This window comes from Echinops telfairi, unplaced genomic scaffold (genome assembly GCF_000313985.2).
Source record: "Echinops telfairi isolate 266 unplaced genomic scaffold, ASM31398v2 ScPeMD7_12;HRSCAF=54, whole genome shotgun sequence".
Classification (NCBI taxonomy): Eukaryota; Metazoa; Chordata; class Mammalia; order Afrosoricida; family Tenrecidae; genus Echinops; species Echinops telfairi.
The window spans coordinates 6,116,892-6,142,843 of record NW_022103909.1 but is presented as its reverse complement, the minus strand read 5'-3'; the positions used below and the strand labels follow the sequence as shown (position 1 = coordinate 6,142,843).

General features: G+C 55.7%; 1 non-coding gene and 1 pseudogene across 1 annotated transcript; one reads left to right on the top strand and one right to left on the bottom strand.

Moving 5' to 3' along the window:
• The window catches only part of LOC101663336, a 49,015-nt pseudogene that overhangs the window by 18,581 nt on the left and 4,482 nt on the right, over window positions 1–25,952 (bottom strand).
• LOC115868565 lies at window positions 21,051–21,216 on the top strand. Its single transcript, XR_004045667.1, has one exon. It is a non-coding gene; the product is annotated as a U1 spliceosomal RNA (small nuclear RNA).

Sequence of the window (25,952 nt, the reverse complement as noted above, 5' to 3'; positions counted from 1 at the left end):
GGTGGATGAATGGATGGGGTGATGGATGAATGGATGGGGTGATGGATAAATGGATGGGTGGATGGGTGGATGGGTGGATGGATGAATGGATGGGTGGATGAACTGAAAACCTGGTGGCAATACTTTTTGACTTACCCACAAGCATAAGGAAAGCAAAGATCTTTGACGGTTACCAGTGATGGAGGGAGAGGAAAGGAGACTCGTTTTCTAGATAGCAGACACTTGTTACCATTGCTGACATGAAAGACAAATGCCCGAGAAAGACGGACAGTTTGGGTAAATGTTGTTAGCAGATGCAGTTTTTCAAACAACAGTGAAAACAACCAAGGACATGAGTGTGGTTCTCTAGATAGATATGCCTCTGCATAGGCAAACAAACGTGTGTGTATAGATGTATCTGTAGGTATGTATAAATATATGCACATCTATATGTATGTGCTGCGTACTATAAGAGTAGATCTGTATATGAGAGCTTCAAAAAGCTCGTGGAAACATTCCATCCTCTTTTCATTCCATTTTTTCCGTGAACATTTTGAAACCCCCTCATATGAAGACACCACAGAGGAGGGCACGATGACTGAGGCTTCCTAAACATGCTCAAACCACTTACCAGATTCGTTTACTGGATTAGATGACTTGGGGATCATCGTCTTGGGGGATGTGATAGTTGGGTTTTGTGTCAGCTTGGCTGTGCATCTAGGCCAGTGGTTCTCAACCTTCCTAATGCTACAACCCTTTAATATAGTTCCTCCTGTTGTGGTGACCCCCAAACCATAACATTATCTTGGTTGCTACTTATGGTTGGGGGTCACCACAACATAAGGAACTGTCTTCAAGGGTGGCGGCATTAGGAAGGTGGAGAACCACTGCTCTAGGTCCACCAGCCATGGTCTCCATTCTGCTGAGTCCTCTGGCCTCCTGGTTGTCTTCAGCCTCCTGGCTTCCCAGCTAGCAGCCACACAAGCCAGGAAAAGCCTCCTGCTTTAACATCGGCCGCACGGCTTACCCTGCACTGGACCTACCTGCTTCTACAACTCTGGGAGCTGTGCTTCTTGACCTAGACTTCTCCACAATGTAGGTAAGTGTTGCTGGTTTTGCTTCTCAGCCTAACATAGGGGACTCAACCCAAACGCGCCACCGTCAAGTCCATCCCGATTCAGAAACATCCTATAGGACAGAGTAGAACTGCCTGCTTTGAATTTCGGAGGCTGTACATCTTTAACCTTGTAGTGATCCGCTCAGTGTGTGGCCCCCTGCACCCCCAGTGCTCCTGTTTCAGGGGCAGCTCCGTCCGTTGGCATCACGTAGTACACAGAGAGCGTGTTCTGCATCCTCGTCGGATGAGCAGCTCGGGCATCTTAAATACTTGTCAGTGGCCATCCAGATACACATATTGATCTCTGCTCCTATGAAGCAAAGGCGAAGGAAAGCAATCAAAGACTCAGAAAAGAAATTGATCCACGGATATGGATCAATGATCTGCATAAACCACGGCCTCCTGAACCAGATGGTGCCCAGCCATCACTCCTAATGGTAGGTCCTCGTTAGACTGAAAGAAAACTGTTGAGCAAAATTCAAATCCCCAAGGAAAAGGCCAGACCCGCTGCCTGAGCGAGACTAAAGGCCCCCCGAGACGACCGCCCTAAGATAACCTGTGAGCATGGATTTAAACTTATTTCTGAGGGGCACCTTTCAGCCAAATAATTGACTGATAACATAAACCGTATCCCCCTCTGAGCCACGTGCTCCCTTAAATGACTAACTCTATGAGACCAAACAGTCAGCATTTATCCCAAAGAAAAGACACCGTGCTGGGGGGTGGGGGGGGGGGAAGCTGAACTGGAACCAGAGCAAACAGAACAGAACGCACAAGTCGGCTGCTGGCACCTTGTAGACCCTGTGACCAATGGCATGGAGCAATTGGTGTGAAAATTGTGAAAGGGGAACTTACTTTGTTATCTGAAGATTCACCTGAAACACAAGAATAAATCTCTCTCTATCTATATATATGATACATGTGTCTATATTTATATTTAACCTATATGTTATATTTGACACACACACATATATTTGAAAAGCCTATGGACTGCAGCAACATTTCCCCCTGCCATGCAGAGCGTCACTGTGAGTCAGAATTAACTCACCAGCAACCGGAGATGGAGAGACGCCTCCTAATCCTTCCAAGAAGCGCTTCGCTTTCCAGTCACCGAGACCTGAGCTCCTCCCCTCGTACAGTTCCTTCCGTTGCGGCTCCAACCCTCCTCTTGACTTTGTCTCCTAAGGAGAGGTCACCCCGGGCCCTATCAGTCATCGCTCAGTCTGAATTCCTGTGTCAGATGCTTTGCTGATAGATTTGATGGGGTGGCGTGGGAGGAGGGAGCTGAGGGCACCAGGGCATGAGGGTGTCAGGGGAAGAGCTTGGAGGGGGGGGGGGCGGACACTGTAGAAAAACTGCCGAGAGCAAGAGTTTGGTCCAGGGCAAGCCCTGATTGTGGTCAGTTGAAGAGAGAACCCACAAGCCCAAGAGAGAGGAATGTTCCCGATGCTTCAGCACAGCTGGAAGCCATGAGGTCTCTGGGTCACGGGCCAGGGTCCAGTAGCCCAGCAATCAGAGGGCGGAGGGACACACACACACAGTATCTGGCTCTGCAAATAACAGCTTCCAGAATGACAGCCTCACATGAGGGTGCCCTGAAATGGATGCAGGGGCGAGGGACACTATCACTCTATCAGTGCCACCTGCCCTGTCAGCAACACCGGGCAAAGCCAACCGGAAAACCATTACAAACATTTGTAAAACACTTGACAATTTAGAAAGGGTTCTCAAATACAGGATCTCCCAGGGACCTTTCCTAACATCCTCTGGGAGGGCTGTGTTTAAGCACTGTCTTTCATTTTGCAACAGAGGAAACTGAGGCTCGGCACAGATAAGACACTCTGGACAGACCTGAGACTTGGCGTAACGCTCCTGATCTTCCTAGGGCGGAGTCCCCGGGTGGTGCAGATGGATGGTTAGCAAGCTGGGTGCTGACCCCAAGGTTTGAGGTTCAAGTTCACCCAGAGGTGCCTCGAGAGACAGCCCTGGCCTTCTGCTTCTGAAAAACCTGCCTGAAAGCCCCACGGGACACGGTTCTACTCTGACACCCATGGGGTCAAAGTCAACGCCATGGCAACAGCTAAGTGACATCCACCGAAAACCTTGGACTTCCATCCATCCATCCATCCATCCATCCATCCATCCATCCATCCATCCATCGCGCGTTTCCCTTGGGAGCTTACAGTAATGCAGAAACTCAACCCACATCTGCATCTTCACAAGACACCACACCCCACCCCCACCCCCAGGAGAAGTACATTGAATGCTCCCGGTGAAGACAGAGATGCATGGTTTCCATCGGATCGGACAACGGCGGCCACCACCCGGGTTCCAGCTCCTGGGAGGTCCTCGTCTTGTAGAGCCGCCGCTTTCCCAAAGCAAGGAGTGCAGCTCCCCTCAATGGCGCTGACACGCCCTCAAAGCAAGGCCTTCGCAGAACTCAGGTGGAAACCCACGGCTCCTCTTATTCGACGCAAAGGGCTCTCGTTGCGCTTGCTCTCTTGCTGTTATTTTTTTTTTTCATGTTTCCTTTATTTGTGCTTCTTATTTGAAGACGTGTCTTAAAAAAATAGGCTTGCCTTCCTCGTTCTGTGTGACTTCGCCCGACAGTCAACCTCGTTGTACGCCCTGGGCCCACGTTCATAGGGGAAGAAAGCCAGAGCCATCATGGCCTTGCCCTTGTGAGTGTGTCCCACTTTCTCCAAGGGACCAACATCCCTTGTTCAGTCCCGTGCTGGGTAGCTGCAGACCAGGAGCCTGGTGTAAGAGTTTGGGTTTGGATCATCTGGGCACCATTATTGAGCTGGTTACAAATACGGATTAGATGTCACAAGATGTGGAGAGAGGCCTTTCAAAGCAACATGTGGCGAGCTATCTATCTATCTGCAAAGACGCAGGCCACCCTTACACCCTGTGTTCCCAGCCCAGGTGCAGGATTCTGGCAATTATCTGGTTAATTTGCTAAGTGTAGATGGCCAAACCAGATAATTCAGGCTAGGGGTAGATATTTGAACCTACATATTCTGGTTTGGCTGCCTTCGTCCATAGAGTTAACCCCGTGCTTGCCAAATCTCTGCTTCCTGCCAGCTCCTTCTGAGGGGGAAGAAGGGCATATACGTGTGAGTATGAACACACATGTTTGGATGTGCCCCTTCCCATGCGATGGCCATGTTAGCTTGATTCTTTAAGATCGGATAATATTGATTCAAGCCCTCACCCACAGCTGGTGGGAAACCCAGGGTCCCTTCTACTGTCTCTAGATACCTTTGTCCTTGGGAGGAGGGCTGGGTTTGTGTTTGTCCCAGTCTCTTCTGGCTCGACAATCCTGCTTTTGTGGTATTTCCTCTCTCGTGTCTTACCTCTTACACACTGGTCCACTCTCTAGCTCAGTGATCCCAACGTATAATTCAGCCCTCGTTCCTCAATTTCGGGGGTGGGCGGGAATCACTCACCACGGTCAAGGAATGCAGCAGATCTCTGTAGATTTGGAAGTGACTGAGAGAGGGCAGTTTGATACAGCAGCATTGATCGTGATGCTGATTACTAGAATTTCTGTCCCTAAAACCTCTTTAGGGATAGCCCCCACAGTTCCATCATAGGGAGCTGACTTCTGATGCTTGTCGTCTACCAGGCTGCACCTCCTTCCCCATCCTGTTCAGCTGAATAGGACTTGCTGGCTAATTCCTAGGTTGGTGATCTTGCTGTCTCAGCCCAAGCCTCCCCCAGTCGAGGGCCTTCTGCCACAACCCAATGGCCCACCATGTCTCGTGCTCACCCCAGTGCCCATGACTCCTCCCACAGGACAGCTGGACGGCATCTTTGTGCAGGCATGGGCCTGGGAGGGCGAGGGCAAGCACAGGCAAGAGCACCTCTCTGTGCCAGTGGATGTGTGTGCAATTAGACCAAAAGCCAACGGTGTGAGGTGGGACTAGACTCATTCCTTAGGTGTAGGATCCAAGGCCGGCAAATCACACTTACTAGTTCTAGGACGGACTGAAGGATGGGACTCCTCCCATCCAAGCTGCATCTGAACGAATGAGGGAATGAAATAACAGAGAGACCCAATGGAAAATGAAGTTGAGAGCTATGGGCAACTGGAAAGACAGAAACAGAGTTGAAATAGGTTTCAAACTGTTCTTGATTCTCAGGGGTCGGGGCTCCAATAACTTGTCACAAATGCCAGTGGGAGTCTGAGAGATGAGCTTTAGCCTCCTGTCCTGTCCCAGGGATCTGAGGTCACAAGATAGGCCAGCTCTCAAAGGACTTGGCCTTCATGGAGGCAGAAAGAGGCCCAGGAGGACCCTCTCAGAGCCCAGCGTCCGCTGAGAGTCCAGGATAACATGGGGTTTCCAAGCGCAGGAGCCTAAGTCCAGCTGCGGCCCAGAGTTAGAAGGGCCTGGGGCCTGGGAACCAAAGGGGTGTTTCAGCAGCCCCTTCTCCCACACTGCCTGCATTCTCCAAGCTTAAAAACTGCGGAGGCCTGACCCCTGAGGCAATAGACAACAGACGGTGTTTGAAGTCTGAAGGAGAGGAAGGTGGGCCCATGCTGATGGGCCTGGTGCAGAGAGGCAATGAAGACTTGGTGCACACCGGCTCTGCCCTTGTAGCAGAGCAGCAGCAGCCTCCATCCTCCACTGGCTGCCTCTACCCAGCCAGCCTCAGACGCTGCTCTGACCACCGAGGCCCTCCAAGGCCCAAGGGTTCTACCTGAAGGATCAGAGAACTGGAGCTTGTTGCCCAGGCCCAGCGCTTACTTCCCATGTGACTTTTGCCCAAGGGTCCAGTCCCCTGGGCACATTTTCCTCGAGGTGGAAGGGACAGCAAGAAAGCCTGCCGTGTGGGTTTGCATGGAGGAGCAGTGAGTGAGACAGAGTGCATCAGGCCCGCAGCCTCGTGTGTGGGGGACACTGGGTGCCCGTGGGACTCTTCTCCTTGAGCCACTCCGTGCTGTCCAGGGGGAGATCGGGAACCGAAGACGGGAGGGCGAGACACTGTCTTACTGGTCTTGGTCCCCTCACCACTTGGCACAGGGCCCAACATGCCTGAGGGCCACCAACAGACGTGTGTTGAAATGAGCGACGTTTGACAATAAGTCAGAGAAGGTCATGGGAAGGAGGCGTGTGGCTGGTTCGACCTGGGACCTCAGAAAGGCAAGGACCCGAATGTCCACCCTGACCAGGGACCAGGGCCCTCCGCCTGGGTCTCAGTCAAGATCATCAGCACTTCCTCTCGGCCTCCATTCTCTCGGGGCAAGACTCATCCGAGGGCACTGTGCACCTGCCTGCACACTGTCTTTACCTACAAGGCTTTAACAGGAGTCTGTCTCCCATCAGGTCCCTCTGACTCCAAAGGCCCCTCATAGTCTCCCTTCATCCCCTTATGCCATTAGAACCCCCCCAACCCCACCTTCTTTGTTCATCTGATCACCAGGCAAAACACGGCCAAGGACATCTTACTGTGGGACCTGTTGCTGCTGTCTTGTTGTTAGACATGCCATCAAGCTGGACTGCATCAAGTCGTGGTAACTCCATGCACAACTGAACGGAAAACTGCCCTGTCCTGTGTCCTCCCCATGGCTGGCTGGTGACCGATCAGACTGTTGGGTCCCTGGGTTCCCATGGACTGCTGTTCAGGATTACACAGCCGGCTGCTTTCCCTCGTTTAGCTTCGTCTGGAAGCCCGGCGGAGAAAGCTGTCCCTCGTCGCAGCCACCCATAGGCCTCCACTGCCAGACAGGGTGGCCGCCTAGGCAGGACTTCAAACACCAGCCTCCCCACCATCCAGTCGACTCTGTCTCACGGCGACAGGGTAGGACACAGCAGTCCTGCCCCTGTGGGTTTCCCAGACTGTAACTCTTTACAGGAGTAGAGAGCCTCGCTGGAGGTTTAGAACTGCCGACCTGGTGGTCAGCCGCTCAGCGTGTAGCCACTAGGCCACCAGGGCTCCTGCAGGAGGCACAGTTGTGGGGGAATAAGCCTGGGTCTCCTGCATGGAAGGGAACGACATACTTACACGGAAGAGTTCTTTGCTGTTTCTCTGAAAGTTAACACCCCCCCAAACCCCAAAACTCAGTGCCATGGAGTCGATGCGGACTCATAGCGCTCCCCACCCCCGCCCATGGGTTTCTGAAACGGTCACTTTTCACGGGAGTAGAAAGCCCAGTCTTTCTCCCGCAGAGCTGCTGGGGGGCTGCGGATCGCAGCCCAACACGTAACCCCTCCAGCCCCAGGGCGCCTTTGGATGCTTTCAGGCTGTGACTCTGGAGGGGAGGAGAAAGCCAGTCTTTCTCCCGGGCTCAGGCCCACCTGCTGGTTTCGAACTGCGGACCTTGGGGTGTGGATCACAGCCCAGTGCTCAGCCCCGTGCTCCGTGGCCATTGCTGCACAGCCAAGTGGAACTGGGCGTCTGGTATTTTTACTCGCTGAGTCCAGCAGCCCCACCTAGAGACTGCCTTTCTCTCCCAACATTTGTGTCTAGCCCCACCTGAACCCAGGTGGCCTTGGCAATGGGGACCATTCCTTCATGAATTCACTCATCGGTGACTTTTTACTACATGGCTACCAAGGGACAAGTCCTCTCCTAGGCACTGGGGAGACTCAAACGGACAAGGGGAGTTTACCTGGCGGGAGGGAGGGAGTGTCCACCAGAGCAAGAAGCAAGCAAGTGATCAGTGTGATCAGAAGAACAGCTAATCGAGGGCTGAACCAGCAGCGTTGGAAGGTGCAGGCTCCTTGGAAGCGGTGAGGAAGTGTCCCTGAGGAGCTGGCCCTCGGGTGGGCCTGGAGGGTGAGGGTGGGGTTGGCCGTATGGGGAGTTGGGAGGAGGTGTTCCAAGCTCTGAACCAGGAAGGGAAAATGCATGATCGGGATCTGGAAGGACGTGCAGGTGGCTGGCCAGTGGCGAGAGGCGTAAGATGACACTGTAAAAATAGGAGCGGAAACAGCAACAACAATAGCAACAGGCTCATGCAAGGCCTCATGGACCTGGACACACACACACACACACACACACACACGCACAGGCACACGGAAAGGGTGTGAGCAGCTGCATGGCCTGGGTAGGAGGTCATCCTCTGTAGAGAATGGAGGCGTGGTGGGTTGGAAGTGGGCAGATGGGTTCCGAGAACGCTGAGAGAAGAACGGTGGCTGAGAAAACATAAACCGGAGGTGGCGGGGAGCAGAGCTGGAAAGGCATTGTGAAGACAGCCGTGGGGACTTGATGGTGAACTAGCTCACTGTGAGGGGGCGGTGCAGTCAAAGACCACCGTGACGGCAACAAGGACATGGAGACGCCATAGGCAAGACGGGGAGTTGAGAGGGGGGCGATCAAGAGCCCCCGTCCAGGGCCCGTTGAGTTTGAACCATCTGAGACACTTCGAGTCGAATAGTCCAATGGGAACCCCTGAGAGAAGGTGGGGCTGGAGTCAGACACGTGGCACTCACCACCACATCACGTGGGTGGAGCCTCCAGCCGTGGCAGCGCAGAGGGAGCTGCGGTGAAGGCCAAGGAGCACTGGCATTCGACCATGTCTGTCGAGGGCGCTGCCCACAAGACTGCGAAGGGAAACGGCCCAACTCCCGTGCCCACCATCCTCCCCTGGTGCCAGAGGGGCATCGCCTTCCAGGTGGTCGAGGCCTCCCGGGGGTGAAGGGGCACAGCTCGGGGCTGCAAGACCAAGGTCAGCAATTCATCCCCACCAGCTGCTCCCCCGGGAGGCAGAGAAGGACATGCAGGCGTCCGGTGTGGGAAATGCGAAGGAGCAGCTCCGCTCTCTCCTGCAGGCTCAGTCGGAATCAATTAGAGACAGTGGCTGCGTGGGGCTTCTCTCTTGCTCTTTCTTGGTAGGTTGGCAAGAAGAAAAGGAGGGGGTTTGAGTTTATAGAGCGTACAAAACAGCGTCAACACACAATACGTGCCGTGTGTGAGTTTGTGAAAGAAAGAAATCTCAAAAGCTTTTAAAAAAATAAGCCTGCCAGGAGCCACTGGAGGAGGCAGGCGGGAGGGAGCCAGGAGATGGTAGCTGGAGAAGCCAAGCTCGGGGTGGGCTTCTGGGTGGGGGTGCACAGCATCACGCCTGCTGGGAGAAGGTGTGAGGCCCGTGAGGGGTATGTGGCCGATGGGAATGACTCGGGGGAGGGGTGGGTGGGCAGGAGCCTGGACATTGGAGGTGAGAGAAGATGTCTTCCCCTCTAGGCCTGGACCCCTTCTTCTCCCCAGGTGGGAGTGGAGGGCGCAGGCTGGGTGGAGGGGAGATGCCCGAGGTCCCAGGGTGCAGGAAGCTGGAGAAGGGAGGACCCTGCCTTTGCTATGAAACTAGAAAGCCAACCTGGTAACTGAGTAACTGGTGGAGAGCCGGGCAGAGGCACTAGCAGGGTCCGAAGGAACACAAAGAGTCAGTCCCGCTTGGGCAGCCAGGTGGATGGGATGTGGGGGCAGAGGGGCCTGGTCTGTGGTCCCTGGGCCCCAGCACCCTCTGTGGCCCTGCAGGGGCAGGTCCTGCTCCTGGGAGCCGGAGTTCCCTGGGAAGCAGCAACCTCACGTGGGCCACACAGTGGGCCACACAGTCGGGGCTTTCCTCTACCCGGCAGACACCGACTGCTCCGGACTCCAGCCCACGCTCCACCCAGACAGACAGACAGCCACACAGAGGGCGCACAGCCCCACTCTGCACCCACCAGGCAGAGAAGGCCAGGACACAGGACTTTAGAAAGGCTGCCCTACCTCCCTGAACCCCACTTACCCTCATTCGCGCTGACTAGCCTGCCCCCGGAATCTCAGCTCGCCTCCCCACAATCCCCCAAGAAACAGGCCCAAATCTGGTCTTTGCCCCCGCTGACCACACATACACACACACACACACACACTCGGATGCCTGAGGAAGTTGCGTGCTAAGGTTCTGAAAGGGAAGCCCCTGGGTTTTTTTTCCACACCACTGTCTCCCCTCACTTTGGGGCGACCGTTCCTGTGCCCCTGTCTGACTTCGCCTCCAGCTCCCCCAGGATCACAGGAAGCTCGGGGCACAGCTCCTGGGCTACGTCCTGCCCCTCCCTCACAGCACCTTCTCTGAGGACGGCAGGGCGCTGTGTGGATGATGGTGCCAGGTGCCAGGGACAGGGGGTTGGGTCCCTTTCTCCTGAGGAGGAAAGGAAGGTGAGAATCACTGACCTGAGAAGTTTCCATGAACTCTGGCCATGGGGGAGGAGGCTGGGTCGGGTGCTGCGGGGACAGCCGACTTACCGAGTGGCTTCCTAGCCATAACCTTCTCCTTGGACTGTGTGCTAGACAGACTCATGGACCTGCACCCAGAAACTAGGAAGGCTGGGAGCTACTGGTCATTCTTAGGCAGGGGAGGAAAGGCAGGCTGGGTGACTTGGACGTCGCCCACACCGCTTACTAGTTGGATGGGGAATGAGAGGGCTTGGGAGGGAGGGATGCAGAGGCCCTGGGCAACTGGGGGAGCAGAGGGGCGGCAGACCCGGAATGACCTGGAAAGCTGTGCCCACCCCACCCCCACACCTGCAGGCACAGGGGTGCAGTCTGCTTATGAGAGAGAGAGGGGTCAGGTAGTCTGCAGAGGCACCCACTCTGCCACTCCTCCCTCCCCCACACTCACACACAGACGTGCACACACAGACAACACCTCCCTTCTGAGCCGACGGAACACCGAGGCCCAAGTTTCCAGTTGTAAAAACCCAGGAGGAACAATCAAGAACAAAGATCAAGGCTTCGGATTTTCCATGACACTTGCGCAGGGGCGGGGGCACCCCTCCCAGACGCCCTCTGGGAAGCAGGAAGCTGCCACCTGGACACGGCCCAGCGCCAGCCTCGCCACCAGCGTGGCGCCCTCTCCTGGGGCGGCCTCTCCTGAACTCAGGGTCTCTCTGCCCCACCTATCCCCAAGCTCCCTGGGGCCAGAGAACTGGGGGGGCAGGGAACACACCCCAACCCCGAGGCGCCATGCAGAGGTCAAGGGTGAGGAGGGAGGAGGGGAGGAGATCAGGAGTCAGAGGCCGTGTGGACTTTGGGTGGGTGCGGGTGAAAAGTGGGTGAAAGCGGGCAGAGAGCTGAACCCAGTGCAGGTCAAAGTGCCCTTGGGACCGGCTGCCTCCCAGTGTGGGGCAGCCATTCCAGAAGCCAGGCCTCTGACACTCCAGGCTCGTCCTTTAGCTGGTGTCTGGGACTCATCAGCGGCTCCTCGGAAGAAAGGCCTGGCCACCCACTTCCATAAGGATTCCATCCACGGTCGTCCGGTGGAGTCTGACTCACAGAGGCTAGCCTGGAAGGACGGGGTTGACTGCCTCACGCAGTTTGCTTCCTGCTTGTCCTTCCGAGCGGCCGGTGGGTTCAAACCACCCGCCCCCGGGGCTAGCAGCCCAATGCTACTCCCACTGCACGGTCTCTCCATAAGAACACGGCGGCTTGGTACCACAGGGCTACAAACCCACACGTGCGGCAAGGGGAGGTGAGCTAGGAGGAAGAAAGTTGGAAAACAGTTGGTCCATCTGGGCGCCGTTGTTGTTAAGACCCATGAAACCTAATCGTAGAATTGGATCACCCAAACTCCCACTGCCGTGGAGTTGAATGAGAACTCACGGCCGGAGCAGAACCACCCTATTGAGTCTCCATGGCTGTAAGTCTTGACAAAAGGACGTGCCCTGCCAGATTCTCCCTCCCGCGCAGGGGTGGGGCGGTGTCCCTAAGCAGCCAAGAGCCAGCAGGGTCCCTCAGACACTTGAACAACTTGGCATGTAGATATGCTTCAAAACATGCAGAAGAATAAACGCTCGATTAGTCAAAGTCATTTGGAATCGACTCAGAGAGGAGGAGAAGCTTTCGTATCATTTGAATTTTCCCCTAAAACTGTGTATTATTTTATAATTAAAAACAAAAACAGATGGTTGAGAATCACCCAAGTACGTGGATACAGTTGGGCCTACACAGGCGGACATGCCAGGTGTGCGCAGACATGCACACGCACACACCTGGCAGACCTGGCAAAACCATGGGCGTACACCTGGCTTTAGGCACATGCCCACAGTCCCAGGTTCCCCTGGCATGTGTCAGACAGAGCCTGACAATCTCGTTAGGCACCGATCCCACCCCACACCAGTTCCCAGCTCCACTTGCTACTCCAGCCTCCCTTCTATACCATTTCCTGCCAGGTACGCAGACAGCCAGGCACAGGGTGCCCCGGTGGGGTGCAGCCAGCCTGGCTGTGAGGGTGAGAGTGGAGAGGAACGGGCCAGCCTCTTGCTCCCTGGGGCTGACCCTTTCCTGGGCACCCGATCACAGGCCCCGCCTCCAACATGAGGCTGGGCCAGGGTGTCCTCTGCATTCTAGTTTGCCTTGGGACCGAGCTTGGAAAAATCGCTCCATCTGAACACAATCCTGGCGCAGCTGTTTGCTTCTTGACTTGGCTTCAGACTAGTTACTTAATCTTTCTGCCCCTCAGCTGTAAAATGGGAATCATAGGGTTGGGGTGCACCTCCAAGGTGATTGTATCTAAGAAACCCTAAATGCTTGGGAAGCAAAACAAGGAAATGACGGTCACCCAAAGCAGACTGCTGGCCACCTCTGGGGCCAGGGGTGAGGGGGAGGCCAGGGGAGGGCACGGCGCTGCAAGCATGTGGGGGGAAACACCCCTTATGGACTGGGGTGCCGGATTAGTAATTCTTGACTAAGCTGCACCCCAGTGTTTGAGATAGGCAGAAGAGAACCCCCTCTTGGAACGCTTGGAAATTTGGGTGGTCAGTGTGCCTGTAAGGCAGTGCCCAAGAGCTTCCCGACGCCTGGGGGGAATGCCAGGAAGTTTTCACTCCACCCACCTACCCATACACTAGGAAGTGCAATTTCCCATCTTCCCGCTCTCTGAGGAGTCCCTGGGACTCTACGTTTTGGCGAATTTCCTCTGGGGGACAGAAGAGGACGACTCCGGCCTGTGTTAGCTAGCGGGATGTCTTGTGATCGGCTACTCACTCCCTCCAGATCTGTTAAATATCCACCCAGGGCTGTTCCTTGCTGCGGGATACCTATAGGAGGCTGGGGGGCCCAAAGAGCGTGTATCACTGAGGGGGGCCTTGATATGCTCAGGACAGACCCCCTCCTCCTTCCCCCATGGCTCCCCCTTCCCACAGGGAAGACCTTCCACTCCGATGTCCTGACTGAAGTAACCTTCATCCCTGCATACATCACTGGACCCCAAACGGCCTCCTTTCCACAGGCGGCACCCCACGGCCACCCACAGCAGGGCCCCCTCCTTGGTACTCAGCCCACCTCTTCCCCATCCTACCAACCCCTCCCCCCCACCCCCCCTTGCACCCAGAAGGTCAGGTCCCCAGCCTTCCTAGACTCTGCGTATCCCCAGCCCTCTCTGCGCCCCTCCTTCCTGGCTCCCTAACCCTGTGCGGGACTCTCCCCAGGCCAGGTCAGCACAGGCCGGTCACCTCTCTGCTCCTGCAGAAGCCACAGTCTCCCCAGAGCTAAAGTTGAGGGAGCCCTTGGGGGAGCCAGGGTGCAGACAGACAGATGGCCAGTGTACTGAGGAGGGCCCCTGTCCAGTGCCCAGCAGAGGAGCCCATGCTGGGCCCCAGCACCCGCTGGCACCAACCAGCCCTCAGGGCTGAGCCCACCCTGCCATCAGAGGCCACAGGAATGTCCACGCAGGCCGGCAGGGTCCTGCACCCCCTCCCCCAGCCTCCGAGGTGCTCCCTGTCTCTCGGGGACTCGGTGATTCTGTTTCTGTCCTCTCACTGCCCCTCTGTGGGACTCTGTCTCTGCAGTCCTTCTCAGCCAACCCTGACAGCTGAAGCCTTCCCTCTGCCCCTGGCCCCGGGAGCCCCCGCACCTCGGGCAGCCCAGCCCCACCCAGGGTGACTGCGGTGAAGGTTTGTGAGGCCAGGGTGGGACAGGGCTGGCGGGGAAGAGAAGGCTGAGGAAAGCTGAGGAGCAGCAGGACGGGTCAGTGTCAGAGGCTCCGGGACACTTGGGAGCCTGGGGGGGAGGGGGGGGGAGAGGAGAGGGAGGAGGGGCATGATGCCAGAAAGAAGGACTTTGAGTTCTGAGAAGAGCAGGCTCTTGGGTGGGGAAAACAAGTGGCTGGTAGGAGAAGGTTCTGATATTAGGAAGTTCTTTTGTGTGTCTAACTTCAATCCTGCGTGCTGTAGATCTGGCTCTTTCCGCCTTGCTCTTCGTGGCTGTACACTTGCACCCTCAGAATGAGCGTGGGTCTCCTCGCCACCAATTTTGGATCACTTTTTGTTCTCTTGTCCCTGGGTTTGTTAACACCACTTCCTTTCCCCCACCGCCCTCCTGATCAAGGGCAATATAACCGAGAGGAATTACTAAAACCCAAATGAAGGCTGAGCATGATAGTGGGACAAGAGGAAAGTCAAAGGAGATAGAGGAAAGAGCAAGGAGGCAAAGGGCATTTATAGAGGTCTAAATACAGGCATGTACATATGTAAATATATTCATATATGATGATAGGGAAATAGATCGACGTGCATATATTTATAGGTTAGTATTAAGGTACCAGATGGACATTAGGCCTCCACTCAAGTACTCCCTCAATGCAAGAATACTTTGTTCTATTAAACTGGCATTCCATGATGCTCACCTTCCCGACAAGATCGCTGAAGACAAAGCGTGTGAATAAGCAAATGTGGTGAAGAAAGCTGATGGTGCCCGGCTATTGAAAGATATAGCATCTGGGGCCTTAAAGGCATGAAGGTAAACAAGCGGCCATCTAGCTGAGAAGCACAAAGCCCACATGGAAGAAGCACACCAGTCTGTGTGATCGTAAGGTGTTGATGGGATCAAGTATCAGGCATCAAAGAACAAAAAATCATATCATTGTGAATGAGGGGAAGTGCAGAGTGGGGAGCCAAAGCCCATCTGTAGGCAACCCTTACAGAAGGGTCACAGGGAGGAGACGAGCCAGTCAGGGTGCAGTGTAGCAATGATGAAACATACAACTTTCCTCTAGTTCTTTAATGCTTCCTCCCCACCCCATTTTCATGATCCTAATTGTACCTTACAAATCCCGCTAGACCAGAGGATATACACTGGTACAGATAGGAACTGGAAACAGAGAATCCAGAACAGATGATCCCTTCAGGACCAGTGGTGAGAGTAGTGATACCAGGAGGGTGGAGGGAAGGTGGGGAACCGATCACAAGGATCTACATATAACTCCTTTCCTGGGGGATGGACAACAAAAAAGTGGGTGAAGGGTGAAATCAGACAATGTAAGACATAACAAAACAATAATAATTTCTAAATTATCAAGGGTTCATGAGGGAGGGGATGGGCAGGAAGGGGGGAAATGAGAAGCTGATACCAAGGGCTCAAGTAGAAAGCAAATGTTTTGAGAATGATGAGGGCAACAAATGTACAAATATGCTTGACACAATGGATGGATGGATGGATTATGATAAGAGTTGTATGAGCCCCAATAAAATGATTTTAAAAATAAGAAGAAGAATGAACGTGGGTCACAGTGAAAGCGTGTAGTACAGGTGCTGCCGGCGGGGTTGGGGGTGGGTGGGCACAGAGAATCTGGGGTTTGGCCCCTGAAACTGGCAGGATGCCTTCTCCCCATCCTCTAGATAGCACACCGGCCCCCACCTGGCTTTGTCCAGAGGCCAAGCTATGGACAGTGGCAGCTCCGAGCATTCAGACAATCTTCCTTTCACAAGTTTATTTATTATGCTTTCCCCACCTCTCCACCCCTTCCCCACCAGCTGCTTAAAATATTTTTCAAACAGAAAACTCCAACCACAACTCGAAACCAACCCTAAAGTTAGTCCGGAACGTGGGAGCTGCCAGGCGAAATTACCAGAGGAGCTCAGGGGCGGGCCAAGAGACAGGGCCCCAGCCACGCAGCCAGCCAGGCCTGCTCAGCCGGGCCCTGCCAGGGACAGCTGACGGGGCAGGGGTTGGGGGGAACCCCACAGTTATCCCGAGCACATTAACTGAGGACCTGCTGTGGGACTGTGAAGGGGGCAGACGGTCTAGGTCAAAGAGACTGACCCTGTCCTCTGGATTACAGGCTCAAGAGGCCGTAAGGCCCAGGCACCGGCGCGCCGATCTCAATAACAGCAGGAGCTTAAAGAGCATTTGGGCAGCACAAACCACCAAGTGCTCAACTGTTTCCTAACCGAAGGGCTGTGCGTTCAAGCCCACCCAGGGACACCTCGGATGAAGGGTGTGGAGATCTGCTTCCTGCATGCCACAGCCAGGAGGGTGCTGCCAGGGCAGGGCAGCGCCGTGCTGCTCCGACACGGGTCACCAGGATGCCAGCTAGCAGATGGTCTTGACCACGTGTGACATCACGGGCCCTGGAGGCACAGTGGTCACGAGCTGGGCTGCTAACCGCAAGGTCAGCGGCTGGAAACCAGCTCGGCGGCTCCTCGGGAGAAAGACAGGGCTTTCTACTCCCATAAAGAGCCACCGTCTCAGGACTCCTGGCGGGCGCTGTCCCCTGTCCTATGAGTTGGCATTGACTCGGAGGGCAGTGCGTGGCGCGTTGTCGGGTTATGAGTTAGGGAATAGGCTATGAGGTCAGTCAGCAATTGAACCCACCAGTCATTCCCGGGGAGGAAGGGGAGGCTGTCTGCTCCCGTAAAGACGTGTAGGCTCAGAAATCCAGATGGACAGCTCCACTCTCTCCAGGGTTGCTGCGAGTCAGCGTGGAGTCGGCGGCGGCGTGGGTGGATGGAGCAGTCACTCCAGGGCCAGCTCCTGAGTCTCTCGGCCTGCTTTGCTCAGGCCTGCCTGCTCTGTTCCCTCCTGTGGGGCGGGTTACCGGGAAGCAAGATAAGCACAGGCCTACTTATTAGTCCATCATCAACAGTGGCACATGGGTTTTATCGTGTCAATGATGTGGTGAAAATCACACAAGCGACATGAAACCGTTCTTTGGAGATTCGTAATAAGCACAGGTAAACCCGTGCTTACCTTGCTTCCGGTGGAACCCCCGCGCCCTCGATCTAGCCCCCTGGGGTGCTCTTGTTGCAAATTTGACCAAACCCAAAACCGAACTCGCTGCCATCCAGTCGATGCTGATGCAGAGCGACCCCTGAGGGTTTCCGAGACCGTAACTGCTTACGGGAGCAGAAAGCCCAGTCTTTCTCCCACGGAGCTGCTGGTGGCTTTGAACTGCTGACCATGCGGGTCACAGCCCCACGTGTAACCACGACACCTCCAGGTCTCCTGCAAGTTTCACAGGGGAGGGTAAATGGCAAAACACACACATGTGCACGCGCACGCTGAAACAATGCTTCACAGTACAAAGGCTTTGTGGCGTCAACATTTACACAAGCATCACTAGCTGTCTCATTTGGCTTAGGAGGGTGGCCACACAGCTGGCCCTAGGAGGCCCCATGTGGTGGGGAGTCAGTGCCCTCTTTTTCTCTCTGCCCTGTTTCTACCTGTCGGAGTGAGGTCATTTGGCATCTCTGGGCCTCCGTGCGAGCGCGCGTTCTCTCTAGATCTGAAACCCAAAGGTGATCCGATCATATCTTTGCCCTCTCTTCCCGGTCATCAACCCAGTGTGCTGAGAGAGCTCAGCCTTTGGCTCCCTGCCTACAGACTTCCCAAGGGAGGGTTGGCTGGGTGCTGGGGACCGACCCAAAGATGGTGGCCATGCTGCCAGGGGGCTGGTCCCACGAGAGGCTCGTGTGCCACCCCAGGGAAGCCTCCAAGGGCTGCTGCTGCGGAAAAGCATAATAACATTTCCCCTTCTTTCTAGCTGCCCTGGAGCCGGCTCGAGCCCGTGGCCACCTGCCCGAGTGTGACAGACAACTGTGCTCCACTGAGCGGCTGCCAGCGCTGATTTGGGGGAAATAGGCCTTCAGGCCTTTCTTCCACGGTGGCTCTGTGGGGACCTGAGCCCTCCGTCTCGCAGTGAGCAGCCAAGTGCCTTAACCATTTGCACCCGCCCCCCTAAAAAGCAGCGTTTGTTAAGTGACAGGCACTGTTCAAAGAGGCTTTCCTGGGTTCGTCTGCTCAATCATTTTCGCATCTGCACCAGATGGGTATTGCTGTTATCATCCTTGTCAATGGGTGGGAAAACTGAGGCATGGGAAAGGTGAAAGACCTTGCCCAGGTTCCCATGGTCAGTGAGGGGCTGAGGGGGGCAGCCGGCCCTGGAGATGCGCTCCTGGCCACTGGAGGGAGGTGAAAGGCAGGCGGTCTATTCTCAGCAGGGGATACCTGAACCTGGCACAGGCGGCACTTGTGACTGCCGCCCAGCCTCCTCAAACTCACAATGACCTTCTAGGACAGGGGAGACCTGCCCCTGTGGGTTTCCCAGACTGCAGCCTCACGGGAGTAGAAAGGTTCATCTTTCTCCTGCAGAACCAGTGGTGGCTTTGAACTGCTGACCTTGCGGTTAGCAGCCCAACTGGAATGGCGACCCATTGGTCAGGGCTCTTGAAGAGCATTGTCATGATTGTGCAAACAACCCCACCCCCACCCCGACCCCCATGCCCCTCCAGCTAGCAGTTCTCGGGTGTCTCCCAGATCAGCCAACTTGACCCCAGTCACTGCCTCCAGCTCCAAGGGATGCCCCCTCCAAAAGTAGCCCTTGCCTGGGTGCATCTAGCCCCCAGGACAGGAGGCCAGCTCCTACCTGTCCCACCAGGTAAGAGCCAGCCTGCTTCTGTGAGCGATCTCGCTGTAGGTGGGCTCCTTTCCTGGCTCCAGCCTCTTCCGAAGCCCTCCTGTGGGGTGCAGCAGCCCCAGGGTCTCTGCAGCCAAGTCTCAGGCGTCTCTGGGCCGTGCACATGGTTGACATGCTCACTGGTAGCTGAAAGCTGGACCGTGTCAGCCTGTCTCCTGGCACCTTGGGTGAAAAGTCTGGCAATCGACAACAGAAAAACCCACCACCGATGGCCCCAGGGAGCACAGCGCTACTCTGAGACGCACGGCCTCGCAGGTTTGGAATGGACGCAACAGCAACGGGGTTTTTCTGTTTTGTCTTAATATTTTTACCTTTTCCTAAGAGAGCAAGGTGACTCTGGCTCCCGGGCCTCCTGCGCCCCCTGGTGGGCGGAACTGAGCTGAGCTCCCCAGCAGGGAGACTCCAACCTAACCTGTGCTTCTACCCCCTCCTCCGTCCCACTTTGTCCTGCCAACCTTGACTGCACATCCACGGTGTGCCAGGCACAGGCCAGAGACCAGAGAGCAAAGAGTAATGGTGACACTGTTCCTGCCCCAAGGTCCGCCCTGGCCCTTCACTCAACTCCCGCCCGCCCGCATTCATTCACCGGACAAACACGAGGGACTCGGTGCCAGGCCCTTGTCTACCCTCCAGGGGCACGGTGCATGTCCTCCCCGGGTTGGCAGTCCAGGGCATGCTGTTGTTGCGGCTGCTAGCGGTCACTGCGTCGGCCTCAGCTCATGGTGACTCTGGGCCAGTGGAACTGAAAGGTGGTCACCAGGCCTTTCTTCCTAGTTCCTCATGTGGACGCTCTGCTGACAACTGTCAAGCATCATAGCACCAGGGGAGCCTCCACACACAGGTGGCTGGGAACTGAGGCCAGGTCTCCTAAACGGGAGGTCAACATTTTGTCAGCAGACCACCACTCCCGTTAACATCGTGGAAGCACAGGTGTGTGAGGAGACAGAACAAGAGAGCCCAGTGGGGGCACTGTGGCCAGCAGGCTGTGAGGCAGAGACAGACAGACAGAGAAGGCAGGGTTTGGAGAAGTGGGGTGTGGAGCAGGGAGGGGCACCGGGAACAGAACATCCGACACAGAGGGAAAAAACAAGCTGGGGCACCAGGTTTTGGAATGTTCCGCTCACTCACTCTCTGCCGTGGGCGGATCCTGAGTCCTAGCTCCCCTCGAGGACAGGGCTTCCGGGGTCACACGTCTTTACGGGAGCAGACAGCTCCTTCTTTCCCCCATGGAGCTGCTGGGGAGTTTGGACCCGGGACCCTGGTTAGCAGCCCAGGGGTAGCCTGCTCTAGCACCAGGGCTTCTTCATGACCACAGAGCCTGCTGTGGTCGGCGTCCAGTTAGTGGGAGAGAGCAGAGAGCAGATGGAGGGCGGATGGAGGGTTTGAGGGTTGTAATTCTGTATTCTGTGAGGAGCCACTGAAGGGTTTAAGAAACAGGACACACCACAATTCCATTTTTAAAAGGACCAAAGCCCATCTGTAGGCAATTGGACATCCCCTTACAGAAGTATCTCGGGGAGGAGACGAGCCAGTCAGGGTGCAGTGTAGCAATGATGAAACATACAACTTTCCTCTAGTTCCTAAATGCTTCCACCCCCCACCACCCCTACTATCATGATCCCAATTCTACCTTACAAATCCGGCTAGACCAGAGGATGTACACTGGTACAGATAGGAACTGGAAACACAGAGAACCCAGGGCGATGATCCCTTCAGGACCAGTGGTGAGAGTGGTGATACCAGGAGGGTGGAGGGTAGGTAGGATAGAAAGGGGGAACCGATTACAAGGACCTACATATAACCTCCTCCCTGGGGGATGGACAGTAGAAAAGTGGGTGAAGGGAGACATCGGACAGTGTAAGACATGACAAAATAATAATAATTTATAAATTATCAAGGGTTCATGAGGGGGGGGGCGGGGGGGGAGGGGAAAAATGAGGAGCTGATACCAAGGGCTCAAGTAGAAAGCAAATATTTTGAGAATGATGAGGGCAACGAATGTACAAATGTGCTTGACATAATGGATGGATGGACGGATTGTGATAAGAGTTGTACGAGCCCCCAACAAAATGATTTTTTTTTAAAAGGACCATGAGACTAGACCATCAGATTTATGGAGTGGGGGCTTGGCAGGGAGCAGGGGTGGGGGCCACTCTATGGACAGGACAGAGAGTAGTCTAAAACTGTGTAGCACTTGTACCCCAGCCATGTGACATTGAGCGAGCTACTTCTCAGAGCCACTGTCACCTCATCTGTCAGGCCAGGCTGGTGAGACCCGGCTCACAGAGGTGTTGTAAAGAGTCAACGGGGGTGGTTTTCCCAGGGCAAGGCTCACCTATTGCACTCCGGGTGGGCTGACCCCTGCGATTTCCCCAAATGTGGGAAACTCGACTGCATAATTTGTGGTAGTGGGGGACTGCGTTCGCGCTATCCCCTGGGGGAAAAAAAAAAAGAGTCAACGGGAAAACGTGGGGCCAGGGTCTAGTCCAGGGCCTGCCACAGACAGTAAATCATAAACACGCCTTCCATCAGACAGCCTGCCAGGAAGGCTGCCACGAGGTTCAAACCCACCAGCCCCTCCATGCGAGAAAGACGAGGCTGTTTGCTCCCATCAAGATGTACAGCTTCAGAGCCTCACACCAGGCCTCTGTGTGTTGGATGGGAGTGGATGGAGGGCGCTCAGCTATTAGGGTAGGACAAGGTACCGAGGCCCGGAACTCAAGTTCAGCGGCAGCAGCGTGAAAAGGGAAGGAACTATTGAGAGGCCCCTCAGAAGGCTGGCTTTGGGGAAGGGGGTTGGGCACGGGCTCTGGCCGGAGGACAATCTCTCAGGGTTCATCTCTGCCGGGTGGTCTTGGGCACTGCCCTGTGAGTCCCTAGTCCCTCTCCACTCACCCTGAGTTTCCCCGGCCTGCCCCTGGGACGCTGTTCACCACCTTGGTGAGTCTGGGTCTCAGCAGAACGTTCTTGGAGTCAGGCGACGACCCTGCTGGCTGTGCCTGGGGGTACCGTGCCCAGTGAAGCAGTAGGCACAGATGGGGGTCCGATGGAGGTTTCTGAGGGTAGTCACATGTCGATCTTTAGAACCACCAGGCTTGGCCTTGAAGCTGGGGGCGGGGGCGGGGAAGAGAGGGCTAGGGGAGCTTGACTTGGGGGAACAGACAGGCCGTCCTCAGGTTTCATCACAGGCTGCAGAATTAAGGCCCAGCAAGCCCACCTCTAGCCGGCCCCTCGGCCTGGGGAGCCTGCCTCCCACACCTGCCTCCAGGGCACAGCGCTCAACACAGTTAATATTCAGGGACAGCCCCGGCCCCCCCAGGTCTAGGCTAGATGGGGGGTGCTTTTGCAGTGGGGGGAGCAATTGTGGGAAGAGAAGGGGAGGGGAGGGGAGGTAGTTGAAGTCAAGCGTGTATAACCCATACAGTGTGGGTTCATCTGAGGTTGCCAGGTGTGTGTATGTGTGTGTGCGTGGGGGGGTGGTGTCTCTAACAATTATGAAAGGCTTTGGCCTGCAGAAGAGTCCTGGAAGCCCAACAAAAGTTTGGCAGTTAGAACCCCCACTCAGGGCTCCTCGGGAGAAAGGCCTGGCCACCTGCTGCCATCAAAGTGACCGCCTAGAAACCCCAGGTCTGCTCTGTCACATGGCTGATGGGACCCAACAGCATCCACGGCCAGGGGACCTCTCCAGCCGCTGATGATGTCAGAGACCGGGTCTGAGTGGCCTTGGTCTGCGGGTCCTCCTACCAGATAACCCGTCCCAACTTGAGTCCCTCGTCCGATGTTAGCTTGTGCTCTGGATTCCCCCTTACGTCTTCCCCTTCCCAAGGAGATAACCCTGCCCTTGGGATGACCCTGATTCCCTGGCGTTGAAACAGGCCCTTGAACCGTGGCCTGTAAACTCCTGGGTGCACGGCCGAGAGGGTGCCCAGCGTGACCAGGATTCTGCTGGGGAAACAAGAGGAGAGACGGCACCTGCCAGGCAGGGAAGGACCCAGGCGGCCAACTCTGCTGGGAGCTTCTGAGCCCCCTGGCCTGGCGTCACCCCGAGAGGGGCGGGGTCACCAGGGGGTGGTCCTGCTAGCGCAGGGGACGCTGGGCCCCCCAGGAAGCAGCGACCACCCAAATCAGAAGCTCGTAGGGGCTGGACGAGGAGATCTGTGGGGAGTGTTGGGCTCAGTGTGAGAGGCCCTTCTTCCCCCAGCCGCCTGGGCATCAGCCCGGGTCTAGGATTCTTGGAGGAGGAGGCAGACTCCAGGACGAAGATTAAAAAGTGCTTCATAAGGAGGGAAAAAAAGTGTCTTCTGCTACCGGATATTGTGGAGGAAGAGCTATACCTGGTGGTTCAGTGATGGAATTCTTGCCTCCCTTGCCGGAGTCCCAGATTCAATTCCCAGGGTGCAGGGTCAGTCCCTGGTCGATGCCTGTCATAGAAGCTTGCAGGCGGCCCTGACACCAAACAGGCTCCCGGGAAGCTTTCAGGCTCAGGCAGACGGGGCAGAAAGGCCTGGACACCCCCAAAGCCAACAAACGAACAAAGAACTCCCTGCCATCTAGTCGAGGCCAACTCACGGCAACCCTGTAGGCTGGGGTAGAAGTGCCGCTGAGAGTTGGCGTGCAAAGCCTTGTCTCTCTTCCATGGAGCGCGGCTGGTGGTTTCAAACTGCTGATCCTGTGGACGGCAGCCCACCAGGTCACCAAGATGCCTCCGGGCTCCTTCCCCAAAAGCTTCTAAGGCAAGCTCTTTGGGTCCCATGACAGGGCCGTGTAGCACACAGGCTCGCCCGGAGCTGCCCACAGTGCCGGCAGCACAGACAGGCTACTTCGGGGGCCCCTGAGCCAGGCAACTGGGAGTCCACGAAGGTGAGGCCCACCTCACAGTCAGCCTCATCTGTGTCCCCAAGGAGGGCTCGAAGGAGAGGTTGGCTTCACGGGCCATGATGGTGCCTTCAGGCTGTGTGTTCCTAACCCCACACACGGCCTTGCTCCGCAGAGCTCCCACCTACAGCTGCTGTGTTCCCAGCATGGTAGCCATAACCAGGGGGCCTCCTGCCTATCGCCCTTGTGTATAAAAGTGCGGTGTGCCATTCACTCAGGAGTTCTGGTGGCCCTGCAGGCTCGGTGATAGGCTGATAACCAAAAGGCTAGAGGTTCAAACCCACCAGTCACTCCTGGAGGGGAAAAAATGGGGCTGTTTGCTCCCGTGAAGATGGACAGTCTCAGAAACCCTGCATGGGGGCACTGTGAGTCCGAATCGACTGGAGGGGATGGGTTTGGTTGGTTGGTTAGTGCTCACCTCTCGAGGAGCGCTCTCTAAGCCCTCTCCCTGCTACCTTTTTTCATGGGCACCAGCACCTTCAAGTAGAAAGAGGCAGGATTTGAGGCAGAAGCAAGGAACGCCTGATTTAATCCTGTCCTCCCCCCTCGAGCTGTCAGCTAACCTCTGTCTGGTTCTCCATCTGAAAGACGGGAAGTTTAACCCACCCCCGTCCCTCAGGACAAAGGACAAGGTGATCAGCTCCAGGTCGTCCAAGAGTGCTGTGGTTGTGCAGGTGTGTCATCTAGTCTATGTCACCTGTGTTAGTCCAAGTAGACTAGAGAAACAAATCCATAGACACGCATATGTGTATAAGAAAGCGCTTTATATACAAGAGCAATTGAGAAAACATCTCAGCCCAGGCCAGATCAAGTCCATAAGTCCAATATTAGCCTATAGGTCTGATACCAACCTAAAAAGTCTTCTTTAGACTCACACAACACATACAATGATGCCGAATGCAGGAAGACCACAGGCCAGTGGGTGGAAAGTCTTGTGGATCCAGTGGCGGTAGAAGCATCTCAACACTGGCAGGGGTCTCCACATGGTTCCTCCAGCTCAGGGCACTAGCATAGAGCTCCATGTGTCTTGTCAGCTGCAATGTTTCCCAGAGAGTGAGCCTAGAGAGAGAGTGTCTCCTGCCTCCAGGGAGGAAGACAGGAGTTCCCAGAATCCCCAGAAGAAGGCCATGCCCACCCAGAGGCCTCATTGGCTGTGACCTGATTGACAGGCTAGACTCCACCCCTTTACGTTTAATCCTCACATTGACACCAGATTAGCTTTATGGGAGCAGACCAGAGCTTTTCCCCCATGGAACACTGGTGGGCCGAACCTTTTGGTTAGCAGCCGAACGCTTAACCACTGCACCAGCAGGGCTCAGTCACTGCAGTTCTACTCTGTCACAGGGCAAGAACCAATGGGAATCACACCTGTCTGATATCCAGGGCAGAGCCACACACGTGTAAAATGCTCTACAGCTGTAAGCATAAGGGTTTTCATCTCTTCCCCGACCCCCTTGCTCCTAAAGAGGAGGCTATATTCTCTCTCGCTCTCGCTCTCGCTCTCGCTCTGTCTCTCAGCAGTACATGGGCCAGACCTCTGCACACTGAATAGTTCAAAACCAGCAGCAGCTCCATAAGAAAAAGGTGAGGCTTTGTATTCCCATAAAGAGGTCCAACCCCTGCAATGCGCAGGACAGGTATACCCTGTCCTAGAGGGTTGGCATCAACTCCACGGCAGTGAGTTTGGTTTTTTGGAGAAGTGCTCTCAACTCCTGTCCCTCCCTGCCCCCACCCTAGGGGTGGGAGCAGAGTTTTCAGGGGGCCTTGGCCTGGGTGGACTCTGGCTTTTAGCTGTCCAGTGAGCAGCCAAGCGTGCCCGCCCGACACTGCACGACATACAGGGGTAGAATGGTGCCCGTGAAGAGCAACCCCACCTCAACGCCTCAGTTTCTCTGCCAGCGTACAGACAGGTCAGCATCATCTTCCTGCCTGTTCCTGCCCCGGATGGGGGTGGGGAGGTGGACAGAGCAGGCCAGAGGAGTCCATGGCCCCTCCTTCCCAGGGCCCTTCCAGCCCAGCCATCATTTTCAGCCCCGGTGCCCCCGGTCTGTGAGGTCAGGGGTACCTGACGCAGGTGCCAAGACAAACAAGTCGTGGCAGCATCCAGCTGAACCTGGGGGCGGGGGGCAGGGATCCCCAGTCAGCCCACCCAGAGAGCCATGAGCTCATGTCTGCAATAAACTCCCTGCTCATCCCCGGGATGAGACAAGCTTGGAAGGGAGGCTCAGGTGAGAAGTGACAGGTGTCTCCTCAGGAATGTACTCCCCAATTAATGCTGCCCCCCAGGCAGTGCAGACC